Raw genomic sequence first — 22,689 nt, 5'->3', positions numbered from 1 at the left:
TGCAGCAAGAATTGACTAAGTTAAGAGAAGGGGGGATTATCAAACCTATAAGACATTCTTCATGGGTATCCAATTTGGTCCCAGTAAGAAAGAAAAATGGGGACATTAGATTGTGTGTGGATTTTAGAAATTTAAATGTTGCTTCTCTAAAAGATAACTGCTCTTCACCCAATATGGAAGCCATGCTGCAGAGAGTAACTGGTTGTGATCTTTTGTCCATGATGGATGGTTTTTCAAGATACAATCAAGTGTTGGTAAAGGAATCTAAACAATTCAAAACTGCCTTCACTACTCCATGGGGAACATATGTTTATGTAAGAATGCCATTTGGATTAAAAAATGTTGGAGCTACATTTCAGAGAGCTATGGATGTAGCCTTTAAAGAATTCATTAACATCATCATGGTGGTTTATCAAGATGATTTAAGTTGTTTCTCCAAATAAGTTGATGACCACTATGGACATTTAGAAAAGGTATTCAATAAGGCTTTGGATTTTGGTGTGTCATTAAATCCCAAGTAATGTCATTTTGGTGTCACTGAAGGAAAATTATTGGGGCATATTGTGTCCAAGGAAGGGGTAAGAATAGACCCTGAAAGAATTGAGGCAATAAATAATGTGCCTGCACCAAAAAATGTTAAAGGTATCCAATCTTTTTTGGGTAAGGTTAATTTTGTTAGAAGATTCATTGCAAATTTTGCAGAGATAGTGAAGCCCATTGTAAAATTGCTCAAGAAGGATACAACATTTTGCTAGGACCAAGAAGCATCAAGGGCTTTTGATGAGATTAAAAAGGCCATTCAGGAAGCACCAGTGTTGAAATCTCCCGATTACAGTAAGCTTTTTTCTCTCTTCTCTTTTTCTTCATACCATACAGTAGCTGCAGTTTTGTTACAAAAGGATAATGAGGGATATGAACATCCCATAGCTTTTTATAGCAAGTCTTTGCAAGCAGCAAAATTAAGGTATGAAACCATGGAAAAATAGGCTTATGCTTTAGTTAAAGTTGTTAAGGCTTTCAGACCATACCTTGTGAATGCAAAAGTTACTACTTATGTCCCACATGCTACAGTTAAGGATATTTGTCCCAATCTGAGGTTACAAGAAAAAGGTGCAGATGGATCAATAGAATCCAAGAATTTGACTTGGAAATAAAGATCACTAAGTTGGTGAGAGGCTTGGGTCTAGCCAAGCTTATGACAGAATCTAATCTTCTGAATGTTGAGATAAATAATGTTGAAATCAAAAGTATGTCAGTCACTGGTATTGAAAAGCAACCTTGGTACTCAGAGATAGTGCATTTTTTAAGGGATGCAACATTTGCAGAAGGGATGACACACAACCAAAGAAGAACCTTAAAATTGAAGTCTCAAAATAATGTTCTCATTCAAGGTGACTTGTTTTGGAGAAATAGAGATGGAGGATTACTGATGTGCTCAGATGAATTCCAAGCAAAGAAAATGTTGATTGAAATGCATGATGGAGTATGTGGAGGTCATTACTCTGCTAAGACAACTACTGGAAGAATAGTTCAAGTCGAGTATTATTGGCCTACCCTATTCAAGGATACTCATGAATATGTTAGGAGATGTGACCCATGCCAAAGGTTTTCATCCAAGCTAAAATATGAAGGAGCTTTGCCCTTGAATCCAGTTACACTGGAAGCACCTTTTGTCCAATGGGGGATAGACTTTATTGGAGAGATTGTTGAAAAATTAGGAAGAGCTCATAGGTGGATTATAGTAGCTACCGATTATTTTACAAAGTAGATTGAAGCTATTCCCACCAGAAGAGATACAAGTAAAATTGTTATTTATTTCTTGATGGATTGTATCATAGCTAGATTTGGGGTTCCTGTGAAATTGGTAATGGATAATTCTATGAGTTTCAGGTCAGAAGAGTTTGCCAACTTTTGTACTAGTCATGGGATACTTATGTCTTACTCTTTGCCCTATCATCCTCAAGGGAATGGACAAGCAGAATCTAGTAATAAAATCCTCTTGAACATTATCAAGAAAATATTAGAAGAAAACAAAAGGTCATGGGATCAGAAGTTGAAATTAGCTTTGTGGGTGGATAGAATCACTGTCAAGAAAGCTATTGGGATGTCACCATTTGAATTAGTATATGGTACATAGGCCAGAGTGCCCTGTAAACACTCTTCTTCTGATGTATAGGTTTTTGCAAGCTAAAGGCATGGAAATGTCAAAGCCTATGGAAGACCGAATGATCCAGATGGTCGAAGTGGAAGAAATCAGGTCATTAGCCCATAAGAGGAACTTGAAGATCCAATTGCAGTCTAAGTACCTTTTTGATAAAAGGACATCATTGAGGAAGTTTCAAATCGGTGATGTCGTTCTTTAGTGGAATGCAAGAGGACAAGAAAAGGGAAAGCATAAGAAGTTCGAGTCATTATGGATTGGCCCTTTTGTGGTCTGTGATTTAACTGGAAAGGACTCTTATTTTATGAAAAATATGAATGATGAAGTACAAGAATTTCTAGTGCATGGACAATTCCTGAAACATTATTTTTCTTGATGTCCATGCACAGTTGGTCCTCTATTTTTATATAGTTTGCTTCAAGTCATTTGTTTTTGGGCTTGTTCTTGGTTTGTTTCTCTAGTGTTTTCTAGGTCCTTGTGTTGATCTTGTGATCAACCATGCCCAGTCAAAGCCGATGTTATCACTGTTTAAGAAATGAGTTTTTCCTTTCCCATAATTGGCTACATTTTTTAAATTTTGAGTCAAGTGTGCTTTTGGTTGCTTCGAATCTGTTCTAAGTCTTTAAAGGTTAAGGGTTTAGGTCTTTAAAATCACTCAAATGACTGATAAAACCCTCTAGCTTCTATTTATGCATTACTTTATTCACTTAAGTAATGGGTCTTAAGTCGTGCAAAGTGTCCCCCCCTTTGTCTTTTACCTAGGCGGTCCCTTCAAATGTTTTAAATTTCCGCTTTTAAATCTGCCCTTTTTCTAAGTGTTCATCGAGCCTTGTAAGCATCGCGCAACTTTCTATTGATCTAATGGTCTACGTAGTTTCGTGACCAAAAGGTGCTCACAATTTATCTATCGCGAAGTAGTGAAAGGCAAAAAGGTGGACCCGACACATAGGTTCGAACTAAAGCTAAATACCGATCAAGTCCCATCTGATCGGATGGACGGTGTGACTTCGTGAGGTCAAACTAAACGTGCTTTATCCTTTGCGAAGTGGCAAAAAGGTTTGGCGGGACCTAGCAATGAAGATTTTTCCTTTGATTAAAAGGTGATCAGGTCAGGCAAAGATCGACGGTCCGTGTGGCTTCATGACCATGAGATGCCTGTGGTTTACTCTTCACGAAGTAGCGAAAGGTTAATGGGCCTGGGCAAGGAGTTTTATAAGAAGCTTAACAAATGTGCAAGTTCCTGAGATCTAACAGCCAGCCCAGTTTCATTGATTAAAGGTGCTCGAAAGTTATCTTTCGCAAAGTAGCGAAATGACATGGCATTCCAAGTAAGTAGTCCAGCTGGTTTAAAGTGGCAAGTAAGAAGGTGACACGTCATGGACCAAATTCCATATGGATAAAGGTGAGTCAAAGGATCCACCTCTGCCGGTTTTAAACAAGATTAAGCAATGAGCAAGTTCTTGAGATCTGACGGTTTGCATAGTTTCACGAAAATAAGATGCAAGCGAGATATTCATCGTGAAGTTGTGAAAAGGGCTGGTGGGCCCATAGGGTAGGCTAAGCATGAAGTTAAAGGTTGATTGACTCTATCTTGATCCAACGGTTCTCATGATTTCATGGCCACAAGCTGAATGATGATTAGTATTCACGAAGTCGCGAAAGACAGGTGGAAGTCAAACGTAGGTGTGACGTGGCAAAAAGGATGCTGCATTTGTGGAGCTTGATAGAGATATGTCAAGTGACACATGTTTCTAAAAGGATTGTTAAGGGCCCACCTAGGTGTAACTGGTGGTTATGTGGAAGTAATGAAAGATGGCATGTGGCAGATCTAGAGTGGAATGCAAGTGAGTTGCCATGGCTAATGGCCGATTGCCATGTGGCATTTATTAACAAGCAAAAAGGTGGGGTAAGTGGTTCCTGGATGTAGGGCCCCCCTTAAAAGGCATTCATCTTAGTATTGATCCAATGATTCTTGTTGTTTCATGGCCTGAAGATGCCCACAGATTAACCTCGGCAAAATGGCGAAAACTGCTAGTCGTCAAGGTCAGACGCGGTTAGTAAAAGATATCGATAGTCTCAGTTGTAGTTAAAGGCCAAGTGACTTGAGTTAGATCTAATGCTTGGCATTTCTTCATGAAGGAGAAGTGCTCGATTGTTAAGGATTGCGAAGTGGCGAAAAGAAGGTAGGACCCAGAACTTAAGCGGAGATAAAGACAATGCAGCTTCATGTGATCCAATGGCTAGCATTGCTTTGCAAAAGAAAAGCGCACGGGTTTTATGTTCTATGAAATAACAAAAGAGGGAAACAGAGGAAAGACTCAAAGGAATCATGACCTGTCGGAACCAATTTTGGATTCTATTTGGTGAAATCAATTCTAAAAAGAAAGTCGAAGCATGCAGAGTTAATTCTTAAAACTTAAATACCAAATTGTCTACTAAAGTCCGCATCAACTTAATTGCTATTATTGTTCCATCGAAGTTTGTTGCAGAGCAAATTATTGCAAAGCGATTTTCTTCAGGCAGATAATCGGGTTTTTTGTGCTTTTCTTGATTTGTTCTCGAATATTGTCGTGTGAATTACTTTGTTAGAGGTATGTGCTAGTTGCTAGTGGTGTAGTTGCTTGTCCAAAATGGCACCAAGAAGAGAATTAACCGAGAGGGTGAACTACTAAGAATGAAACATATGTGATGATTTTTTAGAACAACTAAATATGTCCACCAATGTTGGGGCTAAGATCAAAGAGCTAGTACCCAAACACCCTCGTCTGAAAATTGGAGATGGCATGTATGATAAGGGTAATTGGTTGAGAGACCCTGAAATAGGAATGTCAAGCTTAGGAATTTTCAAAGTCACATTTGGGCAGAGAAATTCCCCAGCTCCTGTGAATGGCATATGGGAACAAGATGTGGGAAAGCTTATGGTCCTGGGTATTTTTATGGATATAGTCCTGTTAACCTTGATTGCACAAAATTATGACTCTATGGCAAGATGCATCAGCAACATAAAGGGATCAGTCCTGATTGAAATCAATGAAGATGAATTCAGAAAAGTTTTTAAACTCAGTGAATCCTCCAATTTGTTAGAGCCTATTGACTTTGAATTATTAGCCCAGGTTTATAACACACAGAGGGATCATCTTAGGAGTGGCCCATTAAGAGAGTTCTTTGTAAAGATAGGGGGGTTAATAGTTGTAGGCCCCAGCACAATGGAACTATTCTCCCTCAATCTATTTACCCTGAGAGCTAAGGGTATTTATTGGGATTTATGCCAGATCCTTGGGGAAGATGCTGAAAAGAATATGCTGATGATTGCCCAAATTTTGAATCCGTCCTTGGCCATTACATTTGATTATGCTTCATACCTCGCTGATGTCATTCATAAAGGGCTAGTAGGAATCAAGAGTGGTAAGGTTGACAAGCCATTTGGATGGTATTCTATGTTAATGCATATGTTCTTGTTCAAGGGTGTTGATTACTTTGCAAAGGAGATGGACCTCGTTAAGGTCAAGGATAAGGAGGAGATGTCAGTGCAATTATGGAGTACTATTTTATCATGGGATGGGGAGGATGCAAGTTACCTAAAGTTTGATAGATGCTTTGCATCTAAAATTAGAATCCTCTTGTGCAGAGAAAACCCTAGAATCCGTAAGGCTCTTTTGGAGTTTATCAAACCTAAGGAGTTTGTAGAAGATATCAAGATTGCTCACACTTGGGGACATCTATTTGTACCCTGTGTCTACTATTTTTAGAGTGTTTGGATTTAGAGGCACCCCCTATTTACTACCCTATTAGGTCCCATTGAAAATAGGGATTGCAGAAGTGTTAAGACAGATTGGAGGGGTACAAGAAGCTGAATTGACTAACAGAGGTAAAGGGACAATTTTCCCAGCTATTACCATGGCCCACCACTTTGTAATCACTAAGGGTGGATGGATATTTTTTGAAGAATTATTTAAGCCATATAGGCTATCAACTATAGTGTCAAGATGTGCAGACCTTGGGGACTTCTTCAATGGCATGTTCAAGAAAAGAGCAATATGCAGAGGTAGGACTCATCAATTTCAGTTTCTAGAGGATTTGATTAGGAATGATTTCAGCTTAGATGAGCAGGAACTGAGGAAGGAGAAGTGGGTGGCATATAAGAAAGCCCTTGATTTTATTCATCAGTTTGACACTAGTTATGACCCTTTATCTAGCTTCACCCCATTTGAGGAGAAAATAAAGTTCCTGATTCTTTATTTTGAAGACCTCATGCAAAGCCCTAAAATAAAAGAGGGAGGCCATAATGCAAAACAAGCCTGATAAGGTTAAGATGGTCTTGGCCAAGCTTGCTTTTGCTAAAGCAATCCCACCAGGTGACTATGTAATGCATAAGAGGCCAAGGTACATTGTAATGATGCCAGTGACAGGTGAGCCTTCCACCTCAAAAGGAAAAAGGAAAATTGAAGATGTTGTAGACATTCAAGATTCCCCTGAGAGGCAAAGAGTGGGAAAAGAAATTGAATCTGATGAGCCTCAATATTCCCCATCACGGTCTCCTATCCACATTGAAGATGAGCAAGTTGTGGCTGAACAACTATTGTAGTTAGGGAGTCTTGGTGAGATTGCCTATACCTATGAGGAGACCTAAGAGGGGATGCCTGAAGAGCCACCAAATGTTGAAATGGATTTAACTGATGGTGAGTTAAAAGGCCAAGAATTGGACCCTAATATTAAGCAAGCTAGTGAAGATTTCCTAGCTGACAACAACTTCATCACATCAAGAGCTTTTCTATAGTTTCTTTGGAAATAGAACATTGATCAATTCAAGATTAGATGTGAGAAAAGGGTAAATGAGCAGCCTCTCAAAGATGCAGCCCAAGTAGAAGAAGAGGTTAAGAAAGAAATGATGGAGAAGTTCAAAGAAATCACCCCTGAGAAAGGGAGAGGTCTGTTAGATAAAGCTAGTGTGTTAATTCTCCCTGAATGGGACATAGTTGATGCATTGATCCTTGATACAATAAGGAAGGAAACAAATCCAATGGAAGGTGTGACCTTTAACAAGGATAATGCTACTCTTGTCTTGTGGGATTTCAGACCCACTAAGAAATATACTCTTCTGAAGTATGCTCGGTTAAAAGCAAATCCTGTTAAAGATTACAAACACATTGCTAGATGTGACCCAGTTAAGGGATTTCCCTCAGATTTGTTAGGATCTTCACTTTGTTAGAAGTGACCTTGTCAAAGGATTTCAAACACTCAATCAGAATGTCACCTTGTTAGAGGATTTACATATAAGACTGTTAAGTCCACTCAGTTAAGAGATTTCCTATCACTTTCACAAAATAATAGTAATACAATCTGTCTGCAACTTCACATCTAAAATGCTAAACCAGAGTCCTATTTGTTCAATACAATCTAGACATAGAACTAAGCTTGTCTATCTACTAGGCATCAATACTTTGTTATTGAAATAGGTCTTCAAGCTTCTGTGCTTGATAATCACTATGTAGCATCCCTATGCATACACTTGCCCGCATGCATTGTTTATCAACAGTTTCCTATTTATAAACAATCTTCTAACCGCTTAATCTCCTTGATCACATTTCACATGATCAATCATAGCCATCAAATCTTCAATCTTGTCCAGGTTCATTGTATCTTTCGATCTGAAAATGTTTTACCCTACCTTGGAACTTGCACATTCACCTTGGAACTTGTGTTAGGGTAATGCAGTTCAATTTGAGTTGTAGATCTTCTTGCTAACTTTCCATTACCTTAGATTCATTAACAAAATTCTTCCACAGCTTACCAATCATTGATCCAGTCCAGCTTATCAGCATCATTCATTAAATATCACATGTAAACATTTAATGCATTTTGTTGTAGCTCGGTTACAACTCGGTGAATACTAAACTTCACTCGGTAGACATTTTGCCTTCATTAACTGACTGCGATAACCTTAGGGTTTACCGACTAGGTTCTTTGCCTGATAACATGGTATAGTATTAACCTTTACATTTTACAACATATGTATGATGTTAAAACAATCTAAAACATCAAGATCTCATCATTGTCTGACTCGATAGAGTTGCCCATTGAATAACTTGTTCCCTTATTCATCATATTCTTGCCTGTGTCTTTACCGACTTCTTTATAATCTTCATATCAAAATATGGCAACATCATACTGAATTAGAAAATCAATTTCTTGATATCAATGACAAAATAATAATATCAAGATAGTAAAACATCTTTAATCAGTTATGTCCATAATCATCAACAACCTTCTCAATATCCTTATTGAAATGTCAACAATCTTTCATTGTTTGTTATAATGTAATATTGCCAACAATCTCCCCCTTTGGCATTGATGGCAAAACCAATTGATTTGACCTTTAAAAGATTCGGATTGTTGAGATTCTGAAATGCTAAAATGCTCTCCCCCATACATTAGACTTCTCTTCTATTTTTAGTCTTTATTTCAATATGTAGTCTTTTCTCAGTCTTCTCCCATATATTCTCAATCTTCTCCCCCTTGGTAGGTCTTCTCCCCCTTTGACAACAATGCCAAAAAGAAAAGAACTAAAGCATAATTTGTTTCTGTAAGAAGTTATTTCCTGCTGTTGTGTATCAACTAAGTCTCAGTCAGAGCATTTATCTTCAATTCCTGTTCCCTGTATCATTCTCTATATTATTCCAGTATTAATTCCAGTACACTTTCAGAAAAACATTCTAAAGTGTATCAATCTAGCATCAACTCCCCAAAAGATATTCAATAGAGTCATCGAAGTGATGCTTTCACCGAACTCAGTTAGCAAGTAGAAGATAGGGGTAGGACCCCTAACTTACTTCTGAGATATTCAAAAGTGTCCTTAGGTAGTAGCTTGGTGAAGATATCAACTATTTGCTCCTTTGTGTTAACATATTCCAACACCACCTTCTTCTCTTGAGCTTCTTCTCTAAGATAATGATATTTGATAGATATGTGCTTTGTCTTAGAGTGCATAACAGGATTCTTTGAAATATTAATTGCACTAGTATTGTCACAAAATATAGTTATTGGCTCGGTAACTTTCTCATTTATACTTTCCAATAGTTGTTTGATCCATGCAATCTTGGTACAATTCAGTGTTGCTGCAACATATTCTACTTCGGCTGTTGACTGAGAAACACATCCTTGTTTCTTGCTAAGACAACTCACTAGTCTTTCTCCTAAAAAGAAAGCTCCTCCACTTGTGCTTTTCCTGTCATCAATGTTGCCTGCCCAATCAGCATCAGTATAAACTTTCAAATCAAAATTATTTCCTTTCCAATATACTAAGCCATAATCTTCAATGCCTTTTAAGTATCTGAAAATTCTTTTGATTGATGTCATGTGTATTTCCTTAGGATTTGCAAAGAATCTTGCAACAATACCTACTACATGTGCTATATCTGGCCTACTGTGAACAACATATTGTAGTTTTCCAATCATGGATTGGTAGAGTGTCTCATCAACAAATGCAGATTCATCATTCTTTGATAATTTACAGTTGGTAGTCATAGGAGTACTTACTAGTTTTGAATCCTCCATTCCAAATTTCTTCAAGATTTCCTTTATGTACTTGGATTGAGTAATGAAAATCTCATTTTTCATTTGCAGTATCTGTAAACCTATAAAATACTTTATCTCACTGATTAATGACATCTCAAATTCTTTGCTCATTTCATTTCCAAAGTTCTTGCATAAAGAGTCACTTCCATAAAATATAATATCATCAACAAATATTGCTGAGATTAGTATTCCATTTTCATCATTCTTCAGGTACATGTTGTTGTTCTCACTTGTTCTTATAAAACCAATCTTAATCAAATAAGAGTGCAATCTTTCATACCATGCTCTAGGTGCTTGTTTCAGACCATATAAAGCTTTGTTCAATTTACATACCTAATCTGTATTATTGTCTTCAACAAATCCTTCAGGTTGTTCAATGAAAACTTCTTCTTCTAATATTCCATTCAAAAATGTAGATTTGACATCCATTTGATATACCTTGAAGTTCTTGAAAGCAGCATATGCCAACAATGTTCTTACTCCTTCAAGTCTAGCAATAGGTGCAAAAGTCTCACCATAATCAATTCCTTCTTCTTGGGCATAACCTTTGCAAACTAATCTTGCTTTGTTCTGAATGATCTCACCTTTTTCATTTAGCTTGTTTCTGAAGATCCACTTTGTACCGATTACATTTTTGTCCTTTGGTCTTGGGACTAGTGTCCATGTGTCATTCTTCTTGATTTGATGAATCTCTTCTATCATAGCATTTATCCAATCTTCACTATTAAATGCCTCTTTCACAATTCTCAGTTCAAATTCAGATATCAAACATGTGTTCTGTCTCAGTTTGTTCCTTGTCATCACTGGATCATCCTTATCTCCTATAATCTAACTTGGTGCATGGTGTCTTCTGACATACTTGGCTAATACAGGCTCAGTAGGCTCTGTATGATCTTCCTCATCACTCGGTAACTAGATATCTTCTTCATTTTCTTCAACAGTTATCTCGGCAGGACTTCTCGATTGCACATAGACAAATTCATCATAGTCTTCTGGTTCTTTGGAATTCCCTTCATCAGTTCTTTCTGCAAATTCATCAATTTTCACATTTGCACTTTCTACTATTTTGTTAGATGATTTGATTAGACATTTAAATGGTTTGCTTCTAGAAGAATATCCTAGAAATGTTCCTTCTTCACTTTTCTGATCAAACTTGTCATTTCTATCATCTTTATGAACATAGCATTTACTTCCAAAGATCTTAAAATAACTTACATTAAGTTTCTTGCCATACCAGATTTCATAAGGTGTCTTCAAAGTACCTTTCTTCAATTGAACTCGATTCAAGGTGTAAATAGTTGTGTTTATTGCTTCTCTCCAAAATGTTTGTGGAACCTTCTTCTCAATCATCAGTGTTCTAGCACAATCCACAATAGATATATTTCTTCTTTTAGCTATTCCATTCTGCTATGGAGTTCTCGGTGCAATGACTTGTCTTTTAATACCATGATCATTGCAAAATAGGTTGAACTCATCAGATGTGAACTCTCTTCCTCTATCTAATCTAAGACATTTTAGTTGTCTTCCTGTTTCATTTTCAACTCTAGCATTGTACCACTTAAACATTTGAAAAGCTTCTAATTTTTCTTTTAAAAACATTACTGACATCATCCTTGAATAATCATCCACAAATAATATAAAATACTTATCACCATAATAACTTTGAACTTTCATAGGACCAAAAAAATTAGTGTGCACAAGATCTAAAATTCCCTTAGAAGTGTAGGACTTACTTGTAAAGCTAGATCTTTTCATCTTACCCATCTGGCATCCTCGGCACATAGCATTCTCAGATTTTTCAAGACTCGATAGACCGCTTACTCTGTGCTTCTTACTTATCTTGATCAGATTATCAAAATTAACATGACAAAACCTTTTATGCCATAACCAGGTATTATCAATCTTTGCATGCAAACACTTATTGTGAGTTGAGTCAAGGTGAAATGTATTACCTTTTGTTTGTGTCCTGGTAGCAACTAACTTTCCATTCTTAGCATGAACTTTGACAATTCCTTTCTGAAATTCTATTCAGTAACCTGTGTTGTTTAGCTGTGCTACACTCAACAAATTATATTTCAAACCTTAAACCCAATAAACATCATTGCATCTTGCTTTATCAAGAAGTGTTATGGATCCTTTACCTCTCATCGGACATGGTGCATCATTACCAAATCTAACATAGCCTCCATCATAATCTTCTAGCATAACAAACTTGTGTTTATCTCCTGTCATATGATGTGAGCATCCACTATCTATAATCCAAGAATCATTAGTGTTTATGTGAGATATTAGGGCTTTTTATTCATACCTTTCTTCATCTAATCCATCCTTCATAGCCACATAAACAACTTCCTCTGTATGAATCTCATCTAATTTATCATCTTCAGATTCCTCATCAGCAATTAAGCATGTCTTTCTATCTCCTCTTCTGAAGTCTCGATGTCCTCTATAATGATTATCTTTTTGTCTATCATCTCGGAATCTCTCTTTTTAGTGAAATCTTTGTCAGGATAGTTAGAAGCCATATGTCCAATCTTATCACAATTGAAACATTTCAAAGGTAGTTTTCCTTTATACTTACCTTTGCCTCTCGGTAACCTTTTGGCCAACAGTGCTTCAAACTCTTCTTGCTTTCTGATTTCTTCATACGGTCTGTGTACCTCCTCCATGTTCTTCCAAAATATTTCACTTGCTCCACTGTGATCTCCTTCAGAGTACTTATACTTTCTTTCACTATAATCATTAGATTCATTCAGATGAAAAGAACTAAATGCAAATTCAACTTTATTTACCGATGACCCACTATTATCAAAATTACTTAACTCAAATGCATGTAGCTTACCAATAGTAGCATCCAAGGAAACTGGCATATTAGGTACAGACCTCAATTCATTGATTGCAGAGACTCGAATTGCATAGGCAGGTAGAAGGGTTCTTAACAACTTACTTGTCACATCCTTTTCTTCAATAGTTCCCCCTACTCCTTTGATTTGATTTACAATCTCCTTTAGTCTTGTACTATACTGGGTTATGTTCTCACCTTCATTCATCCTCATAGATTCAAGTTGTCCTCTTAAACTATCAACTTTTTCTCTTTGAACATGTTCATCTCCTCCATATATAAATATGAGCTTAGTCCACATTGCCTTTGCATCATTGCAGCCTTCTAGATCATTAAATTCAGAATCGGTCAATGCAGATGTTATTTCAATGATTGCTTGAATATGTTCTTGCTTCGCCTTTATCTCTTCCATAGTCAATGGATAGGTGCTTGGTGCAACAAAATCATTCTCCAGATAGTATATAGCATATTCTCCAACTCCTGATAGATGTAGCTTCATCCTTTTCTGCCATGTAGAGAAACTTGACTTATTCAGCTTCGGTGCATCCCTCTTATACATCTTTGGATCTTTAACTCAAGTGCCTTTAAACTTTCCTTTCAAAGTCCAAAGCTCTGATACCAATTGATATTTCTGATACTTAATATAAGTACAGATCCAATAGCCAACAAGATGAGAGGGGGGGGGGGTGAATCATACAAACTTAATCATCCATAAAAACATCAGATTCAACCTTGGTAACACATATATTAGTAATATAACCAAAAAGTGTCAAACGTGCAAACTCAAAAGCATATGAACAATATAAACCTCATAACACTAGATTTAACGTGGAAACTCAAATAGGGAAAAACCACTATGGGATTTTAGACCCACTAAGAAATATACTCTTCTAGAGTATGCTCGGTTAAAAGCAAATCCTATTAAAGATAGCAAACACATTGCTAGATGTGACCCGGTTAAGGGATTTCCCTCAAATTTGTTAGGATCTTCACTTTGTTAGAAGTGACCTTGTCAAAGGATTTCAAACACTCAATCAGAATGTCACCTTGTTAGAGGATTTACATATAAGACTGTTAAGTCCACTCGATTAAGAGATTTCCTGTAACTTTCACAAAATAACAGTAATACAATCTGTCTGCAACTTCACATCTAAAATGCTAAAGCAGATTCCTATTTGTTCAATACAATCTAGACATAGAACTAATCTTGTCTATCTGTTGGGCATCAATACTTTGTTATTGAAATAGGTCTTCAAGCTTCTGTGCTCGGTAATCACTATGTAGCATCCCTATGCATACACTTGCTCGCATGCATTGTTTATCAACAGTTTCCTATTTATAAACAATCTTCTAACCGCTTAATCTCCTTGATCACATTTCTCATGATCAATCATAGCCATCAGATCTTCAATCTTGTCCAGGTTCATTGTATCTTTCGATCTGATAATGTTTTACCCTGCCTTGGAACTTGCACATTCACCTTCGAACTTGTGTTAGGGTAATGTGGTTCAATTTGAGCTGTAGATCTTCTTGCCGACTTTCCATTGCCTTAGATTCGTTAACAAACTTCTTCCATAGCTTACCAATTATTGATCCACTCCAGCTCATCAGCATCATTCATTAAATATCACATGTAAACATTTAATGCATTCTATTGTAGCTTGGTTACAACTCGGTGAATACTAAACTTCACTCGGTACACATTATGTCTTCATTAACTGACTGCGATAACCTTAGGGTTTACCGACTAGGTTCCTTAGGGTTTACCGACTAGGTTCTTTGCCTGATAACATGGTATAGTATTAACCTTTACATTTTACAACATATGTATGATGTTAAAACAATCTAAAACATCAAGATATCATCATTGTCTGACTCGGTAGAGTTGCCCATTGAATAACTTATCCCCTTATTCATCATATTCTTTCCTATGTCTTTACCGACTTCTTTATAATCTTCATATCATACTTCTCAAAATATGGCAACATCATACTAAATTAGAAAATCAATTTCTTGACATCAATGACAAAATAATAATATCAAGATAGTAAAACATCTTTAATCAGTTCTGTCCATAATCATCAACAACCTTCTCAATATCCTTATTGAAATGTCAACAATCTTTCATTGTCTGTTATAATGTAATATTGTCAACACAAGTTTTATTTCTTTATTTCAGTAGGTTTTAAGGTGATAAGATCCACTAGTTTTTGGACTGGTTTACTGTGGATTTGTCTTTTAAAAGTGTGAATTCAGTTCACAAAAGGTATACCCACCTGAACTTTGGACAAGTTCGAAGTGTAGAAGGTTAATCAAACCTTGTCATATGTTGTTCTAAAAGTTTCCTTCTCTGTGATCTCTCTTCTACAAATAGAGTTTATCATATTATTATAAGGATCTTAAGGGGAATCATATTTTGAGAACAACATGTTGAAGATGTTCTTTGATCGTGCTTCAATTGCTTGAAGACATTTCTTTGGCGTGGTGACCCAGAATAGGTTTGATACCTATCTAGGTTATGGACCGGTATCATGCTAGCATGTACTCTACATGTTACCTAGATGATGCAAGATGATTTATGGATTTGTAATTATTGTTTTGGTCTTAAGACGATATGGCATATCATTGTAAATGGAATTATGTAATGATATTATTAGGTGGCCGACCTAATTGGTTTAGGCCTTAGGGTTGAATAAATAAGAGATTGAAACTCTTTGTAAAGTATCATGGTTATTGAAAAGGTCATGGTCAAGGAATGTATTGTGTGAATATTGTAATATCATTCAAGAAGACGAGTTGATCGATCATTGGTGATCAAATTGGATTCAGACAAGGATTTAGTCCTTTGGCATTGAGCTTAACCAGGACTGTAATCAGGCATGGTAGATGTTATTTCTAGTAGTTCACTCTATTGGATTGTTGTCCATTAATCTTGAGAAGGTTGTAGCCTCTTTGTAGTCAATGGGATGCTTTTTTAATGAGCGGTAATGTCTAAGCAGTGTGCCTTCTTGCAAGTGCAGGCCCCTCATTGTAACACATACTTTGTACAGAAGTATCATCTGACTGTGGGTAGGCTTCTCACCTTGGTTTTTCCCTTTCCAAGTTTTCCACATACAAATCATGGTGTTATGTGGTATGGTTTCTTTGCATTGATTATCTAGTTAATTTTTAAGTTGTATTGTTTACCAGTATATGTTTCCACTAGCATCTGTCTATGCTTTACCGATACTTGATTTGTGGTGCAAGAGCACCTAGTGAAGCTCATGGAGCACTTCATCAAATTTTGGTTTCAAATGGCCTATGTTGGTCTCAATTAGACTTGTTTTATGTCCAAAGGGTGTGTTTAGTGTGTTAAGTGTCCTTTGTGTCTTAGTTTTGTTGTTTGTTGAGTTTTTGGTCTATTTTTGACATTTTATGCTTTGTAAGCCTAGAATGGGCAAAATGTGGAAAAATGGTCAAAATGCCTTATAGATCCTTATTAGGAATTAAAATATGTTTGTGTAGTTATATTAAACCATTTTACATGGTGGAGTTAAGTCTATTTGGCTCACAAGTCAAAAATGTTCATTGTATCAAAAATTGTCAAAGTTGTCAAGCAACATTTTGACAATTTTTTTGGAAAATTTATAAAAATAAGGCAAAAAGTGGTTATTGTTCCATACCTAGGCATGATTTGGGTTTTGAGTGTCTATTTAAATCCTCACACAACTTTGTATCAGGTTGGCATTCGAAGAAAAGAAGATTTCAATACAAAAACTCAAGATTTTGTCATTTTTCTTACACTTTTTTGCTCTAAATGGTATAGCAGTTTGTACTTCCTGAGCATTTGGCTGTATCATTTTCATTTGGGAAGTTGTTTCATGTTGTTTTAAATCTTTCTCATCTAGTTTTGTGTGCTAGTGTGGAGTTTTAGCATTGTAGCAAAATTATTTTATTTTTGCCCTATTCTCGGTTGAGGAAGGGTTTGGCTTCAATAATGGAAGCAACTTGATTTTCTTTGGCTCGTTCTCCATGGCCTCTAAGAGTAAAGTTTCTATACATATCCTTCTTTTACATACATATTTTTTTTCATTGGCAATGGCAAAGAAAGTGGTTTTTGCTACTAACTAGGCAAGCTCCCATAGCCCGGCTAGTGAACTTTCGTGGTGAAAACAAAGTTGCTCTACAAACCCACAACAAGTGAACCTTATTTTGGTTTCCCAAGGTGGATTTAAGTTTTATCAGATATTTTAAGACATATGGAAGAGTTTTCCAATGAATAATTAGTTGAGAAATGCATTTTGAGCGGCCAAAGTATTGAAATACAATGGTTTTTTAGCACTTTTCCTCTTGAAACTTGGTTGTGCATCAAGTGTTTTTCTTTATGCTTGCAAGGAAGGAATTTGGAAGGATTAATAATGATATTATATAACTTTATAAAAATATTTGGTGGTCTGAAGAAGAGTTTGGAATGGTGATAAGGTGTTTGAAGACTTAAAACCCTTGAAAACCCTTGTTTTTAGGCACATTTATAGGACAGCAGTTGTACGGTCATGTCATACCTCCTCATAGAAAAAATTTGAAATATCACCATAAAGGGTATCCATAAATTCAAAGGTTTCATGAGGTATTTTGGCAGTTTGTGGAGTTATAAGCATTTTAGTAGTTTTGGAGGGCTAATTGGGGCTCTTTTCTTATAGCCCTGTTTTGAGCTTTTCCTCAAATCGGGTAAGAAGACAAATTGAAAGACCATAAAACCAAGTTTAATTAATCCTAAGAGGATTTTAGACAATTTCCTAAACCTCCTGCAACTCTTGGTGAGTGATCTTAGTGTTTGGAGCTAAGAAGCCAAGTTTCATTTTTTGAGACTTGAGAGCAAGTTTGAGTGAAAACAAGAACTAACATGGTAGGAAGATCTCAGGGTTGCTATGAATCTTAGAGAAGGAAAGAAATCAAATAAATATTACTTAAACAAGTGACAAAACCTTCAACAATTACCTTTGAGGGAACTTGTAAGACAAATTGATTGCAAACACACAAATTGAGCCAATTCTTGAGTCTATCATAGTGGTATCAAAGCAAGAAGTAAGTTTTGGGTAGAAGTGAGTAGTTTCAATATGGTGACCAATGCTGAGTTATCCAAGAAGGTAAAAGACCAAGAAGAGGAAAATAGAGCACTAAGGGAGAGATTGGACCAGTTAGAGATAAAAACTAGTTTTAGTAGAGGTTAGGACTGGAGAAGTGAGTGATAAGTTGGACAATAAGGGCAAATTGGTAGCAATAGAAGATGAGATCCCTATACTTGACCCTATTCTTGAACAAGAACCTTTCTTGAAGGCCTTGAATACATTGAGTGGAAAAACCTTAGAAGGTGTATCTCTTTTTAGTGGCAAGATGGATCTAGATTTAGTCATGGAGTGGATTGAAGGCCTGAAGAATCACTTTGAATGTGATGAGGTGATAGAGACCCAGAAGGTGAAGGTAGCTAAGTCTAGGTTGAGAGGGACTACCTTAACATGATGGAAGTTCATTCAAACTGAGAGAGAAAAAGAGGGGAAACAACCTATAGAAACCTGGAAAGGAATGGTGTCTAAGGTCAAGGAAACCTACATACCAGATGATTATGAAATACAACTACATAAGAAGAGGCAGAATTTGAGGCAAAGGGAGTTAGATGTGAGCAGATATACAAAGGAGTTTCAAAGACTATGTTTGAGGTCAAAGGTTGTGGAAGATGAGAACATAAAATTTTCAAGATATCTCAATGGCTTGAGATGGAATATACAAGAAGAGTTGAGTTTATTGTGTCCCAATACAGTGCAGAAGTGCTACCAACTGGTACTCAAAGTGGAAGAGAAAAGTAGGAAGAAGAAAGAACAAAGCAACAGAGGCAGAGGTAGGGGAAGAGGTGGTAGATGCCATAGAGGCGATTTTGGTGGAAGAGGATCTGATCAAAGTTCCCAAGGAGAGTCCAAATTTATAGAGAAAAGTGGGGATTCTAATAGCAAGAGAAGCTATAGAGGAAGGGGATCTAGCAACCCAGGAAGAGGTAGATCTAGTGGACCGTGAAGAGGGTCCTACTTCTCCACCATGAAGTGTTACAATTGCCAAAAGTTGGGTCATCCCGCCTATAGATACCCTGAGAAATCTTTTTCATCTCAAGGAGGTGAAAGAAGAGTGACATATGTGCAAGAAGATGTAGCAAGCGGTAATACACAAGAAGTGAGTTTAGCTTTATAAGATGGGGAAATTTTAATGATGAGAAGAGGCTTGATCAAGTACTCAAACAAAGAGGAACCAACTCAAATAAGATCTTTATTTAGAATCAAGTGCAAGATCATGGGTAAGGTGTGCAGAGTGGTGATAGATTTAGGGTCTACAGACAATATTGTGTCAGAGGAAGCAACAAATAAACTTAAATTGGAGAGAGTTCCACATAGTAGTCCATATAAGGTCACTTGGCTCAACAAGGAGCAGCATGTGGTGGTAGAGGAACAAGCTTGGGTTGAGTTCACAATAGGGGGTTATAAGGATAAAATCTTGTGTGATATACTCCCAATGAATTCTTGCCACCTACTTCTGGGTAGGCTATGGCAAGTTGATAGAAAACCCATTCATAATGGTGAGAATAAATATTATTCTTTTCAAAAAGTTGTAGTCACATATAAAATTCAGTCCTTAAATGATGAAGGAGAGGGTAGCAAGTCCAAAAACCCAAATGCCTTGTTGGTGAGTGAAGAAGAGTTCATAAACACTCTTGAAGAGGGTGAAGGAGTGGGATTTTCTCTCATAGTGAAACCAAATGAAGAAAGGAAAGAAAAGAAGGTTCAAATACCTCATGAAGTGTAGTAAATACTAGACAACTTTAAAGAAATCATAAGTGATGGAGCACCAACAACCCTACCACCTACTAGAGCCATAAGCCATCAAATTGATTTCATTCTGGGAGCCTCATTACCCAACAAAGCAACCTATAAGATGATGCCAGAACATAATAAAGAAGTGGCTAGACAAATACAAGAATTGTTAGATCAAGGTGTGATAAGGAAGAGCATAAGTCCTTGTTTCGTACCTACAGTGTTAGCACCAAAGAAAGGAGGAACATGGAGGCTATGCATAGATTCAAGAGCCATTAATATAATCACTATCAGATACAAATTCCCTATCCCAAGGATTGAAGATTTGATGGATTGCTTGGGAGGTGCAAATATTTTTGCAAAGATTGATCTCAAGAGTGGTTACCGCCAAATCAGGATAAAGGAAGGTGATGAGTGGAAAACAACATTCGAAACTAATGAAGGACTTTATGAGTGGCTTGTTATGCCATTCAGTCCCACTAATGCTCCTAGTACATTCATGAGACTCATGAATGAAGTGCTTAAAGATTTTATTGGTAAATTTGTTGGTGTATACTTAGATGATATCTTAATTTTCAGTAGAATAAAAGATGAACATCTAAAGCATCTTAAATTTGTATTGCAACAATTGTATGATGAGAAACTAAGAATAAACTTGGAGAAGTGTGAATTTATGAAGCAAGAACTAGTCTATCTTGGTTTTGTAGTTTGAGGTGGAGACTTGAAAATGGACACATCAAAGGTGGAAGCCATCACCAATTCACCAACACCAAAAACAACAAGTGAAGTGCGAAGATTTCATGGTTTGACACAGTTCTACACGAAGTTTATAAGGGGATTCAGTGAGATTTGTGCACCTATGCTAGATACTATAAAAGGTGGAGTCAAGACAAAGTTTCAGTGGACCAAAGAAGCTAATAAGGGGTTTGAACTCTTGAAACAAAAGGTAGCTACACAACCAGTACTCATTCTTCCTATTTTTGATAAGTTATTCGCTATTGAATGTGATGCAAGCAACATAGTAGTTGGTGTTTTTTTGAGTCAAGATAATACACCAGTAGCTTTCATTAGTGAAAAGCTCAATGATGCAAAAAAGAAGTATTCATCCTATGATCTTGAATTGTATGCTCTTGTCCAAGCTCTTCGAAAATGGAGGCACTATTTGTTGCCCAAAGAGTTTGTTGTTTACACAAATAATCAAGCTCTTAGTTTTTTGAATTCACAAGATAACTTGAGTCATAGGCATGTTAAATGGGTTGAGTACTTGCAATCATATACATTTTCCATTAAGCATAAGAAGGGACAATGTAATAAAGTAGTAGATGCTTTGAATAGAAGGCTACTAATAGTGCAAGAAGTGCAGATTCAGAGTTTTGGAGTTGATTGCTTCAAGGATTTGTATCCAAATGATGAAGATTTTGCAGCCATTAGCCATTTACAAGGTTTGTCAAGAATTTCAAAACCATTTTCATAGTGAATATATTGACTTTACCTTGCAAAATGGTTTGTTGTTTAGAGGTGGATAGTCGTGTGTTTGCAAAGGCTCAATGAGGGAAAATTTGATCCAAGAGAAGCACAATGGGTGTTTGAGTGGTCATTTTGGTCTAAACAAGCCATTGGAACTTGTGCAACATTTCTACTATTGGCCAAGAATGCAAAGGGATATCGGGAGGTATGTTGAGCAGTGTATGGTTTGCCAAAAGGCAAAAGGCAGATCTACCAATGTTGGTCTTTATCAGCCATTACCCATTCCTACAAGGCCATGGGAATGTGTGAGTATGGATTTTGTGGTTGGTTTACCCAACACAAAGCTTGGTTTTGATAGCAGTTTTGTTGTTGTTGATAGATTCAGTAAAATGGCACATTTTGTTCCTTGCAAAACTACTCATGATGCTAGTCACATTGCACTTTTTTTTTTTCAAAGAGGTTATTCGAATCCATGGCTTTCCTATTAGTATTGTTTCAGATAGAGATGTCAAATTCCTTGGACATTTTTGGAAAACCCTTTAGAAAAGATTGGGTACTAACTTGTCTTTTGGTTCAACCTATCATCCCCAAACCGATGGCCAAATAGAGGTGGTCAATAGGACACTTGGCAACCTCTTAAGGTGTTTGAAAAAAGAGTATGGATAGAGTTGGGATCAGATTCTTCACCAAGCAGAGTTTGCCTACAATGACAGTGTCAACAGGGCTACTGGTAAGAGTCCTTTTGAGATAGTGCATAGTATGCACCCAAGAGGTGTTATGGAGTTGAGAAACCTTGGTAATGTGAAATAAAGAAGTGGTAAAGTTGATGATGTAGCTCAGTCTATGAAGGAGGTTCATGATCAAGTAAAGCAAGCTCTCGAAGATGCTTCACAGAAGGTCAAAGCTAGAGTTAATGCAACAAGGAAAGATGTACAATTTTTAGTTGGTGACTTTGTGATGGTGCGCTTGAATAAGTCCAGACTTCAAAAAGGAATTCCCAGCAAACTCCAAATGAGGAGGATAGGTCCTTGTAAGGTTTTGGCTAAGTATGTCTCTAATGCTTATAAGATTGATTTGCCTAATGATGTTGTATTGTCTCCTATCTTCAATATTGTAGATTTGGTTGCATAGAAAGGGCAGCTTCCCAAGGAGGATGAGAGAGTTTCATAAGTTCACCAATCACTTTCAGACCTGCCTCTTCCTTCTACACCCATGCCTCAAGCTAAAAAAGTTTTGGATTCTAGGATTCTCAAAAAGACTCGGCACCAAGTCTATATGGAGCATTTGATCAAGTGGAGGAACAAACTAGAATCTGAGGCTACTTGGGTACCTAAATCAAACTTTCTTCAATCTGTAATTAACCCCTCATTGGTTCCAAACTGATTCACTTGACTTCTTTGTCTTTGGGGGAGTATGGTGCAGGAGCACCTAGTGAAGCTCATGGAGCACTTCATCAAATTTTGGTTTCAAATGGCAAATGTTGGTCTGAATTGAATAATGGACTTTTTGTATGTCCAAAGGGTGTGTTTAGTGTTTTTAAGTGTCCTTTGTGTCTTAGTTTTGTTGGTTGTTGAGATTTTGGTCTATTTTTGACATTTTATGCTTTGTAAGCCTGGAATGGTCAAAATGCCTTATAAATCCTTGTTAGGCATTGAAATATGTTTGTGTGGTTATAAAAAACCATTTCACATGGTGGAGTTAAGTCTATTTGGCTCACAAGTCAAAAATGCTCATTGTACTAAAAATTGTCAAAGTTGTCAAGCAACATTTTGATAGATTTTTTGGAAAAATTGTAAAAATAAGGGAAA

This window comes from Cryptomeria japonica, chromosome 3, assembly GCF_030272615.1.
Source record: "Cryptomeria japonica chromosome 3, Sugi_1.0, whole genome shotgun sequence".
NCBI lineage: Eukaryota > Viridiplantae > Streptophyta > Pinopsida > Cupressales > Cupressaceae > Cryptomeria > Cryptomeria japonica.
The sequence above is the reverse complement of the archived record's forward strand: the minus strand, read 5'-3'. Positions refer to the sequence as shown.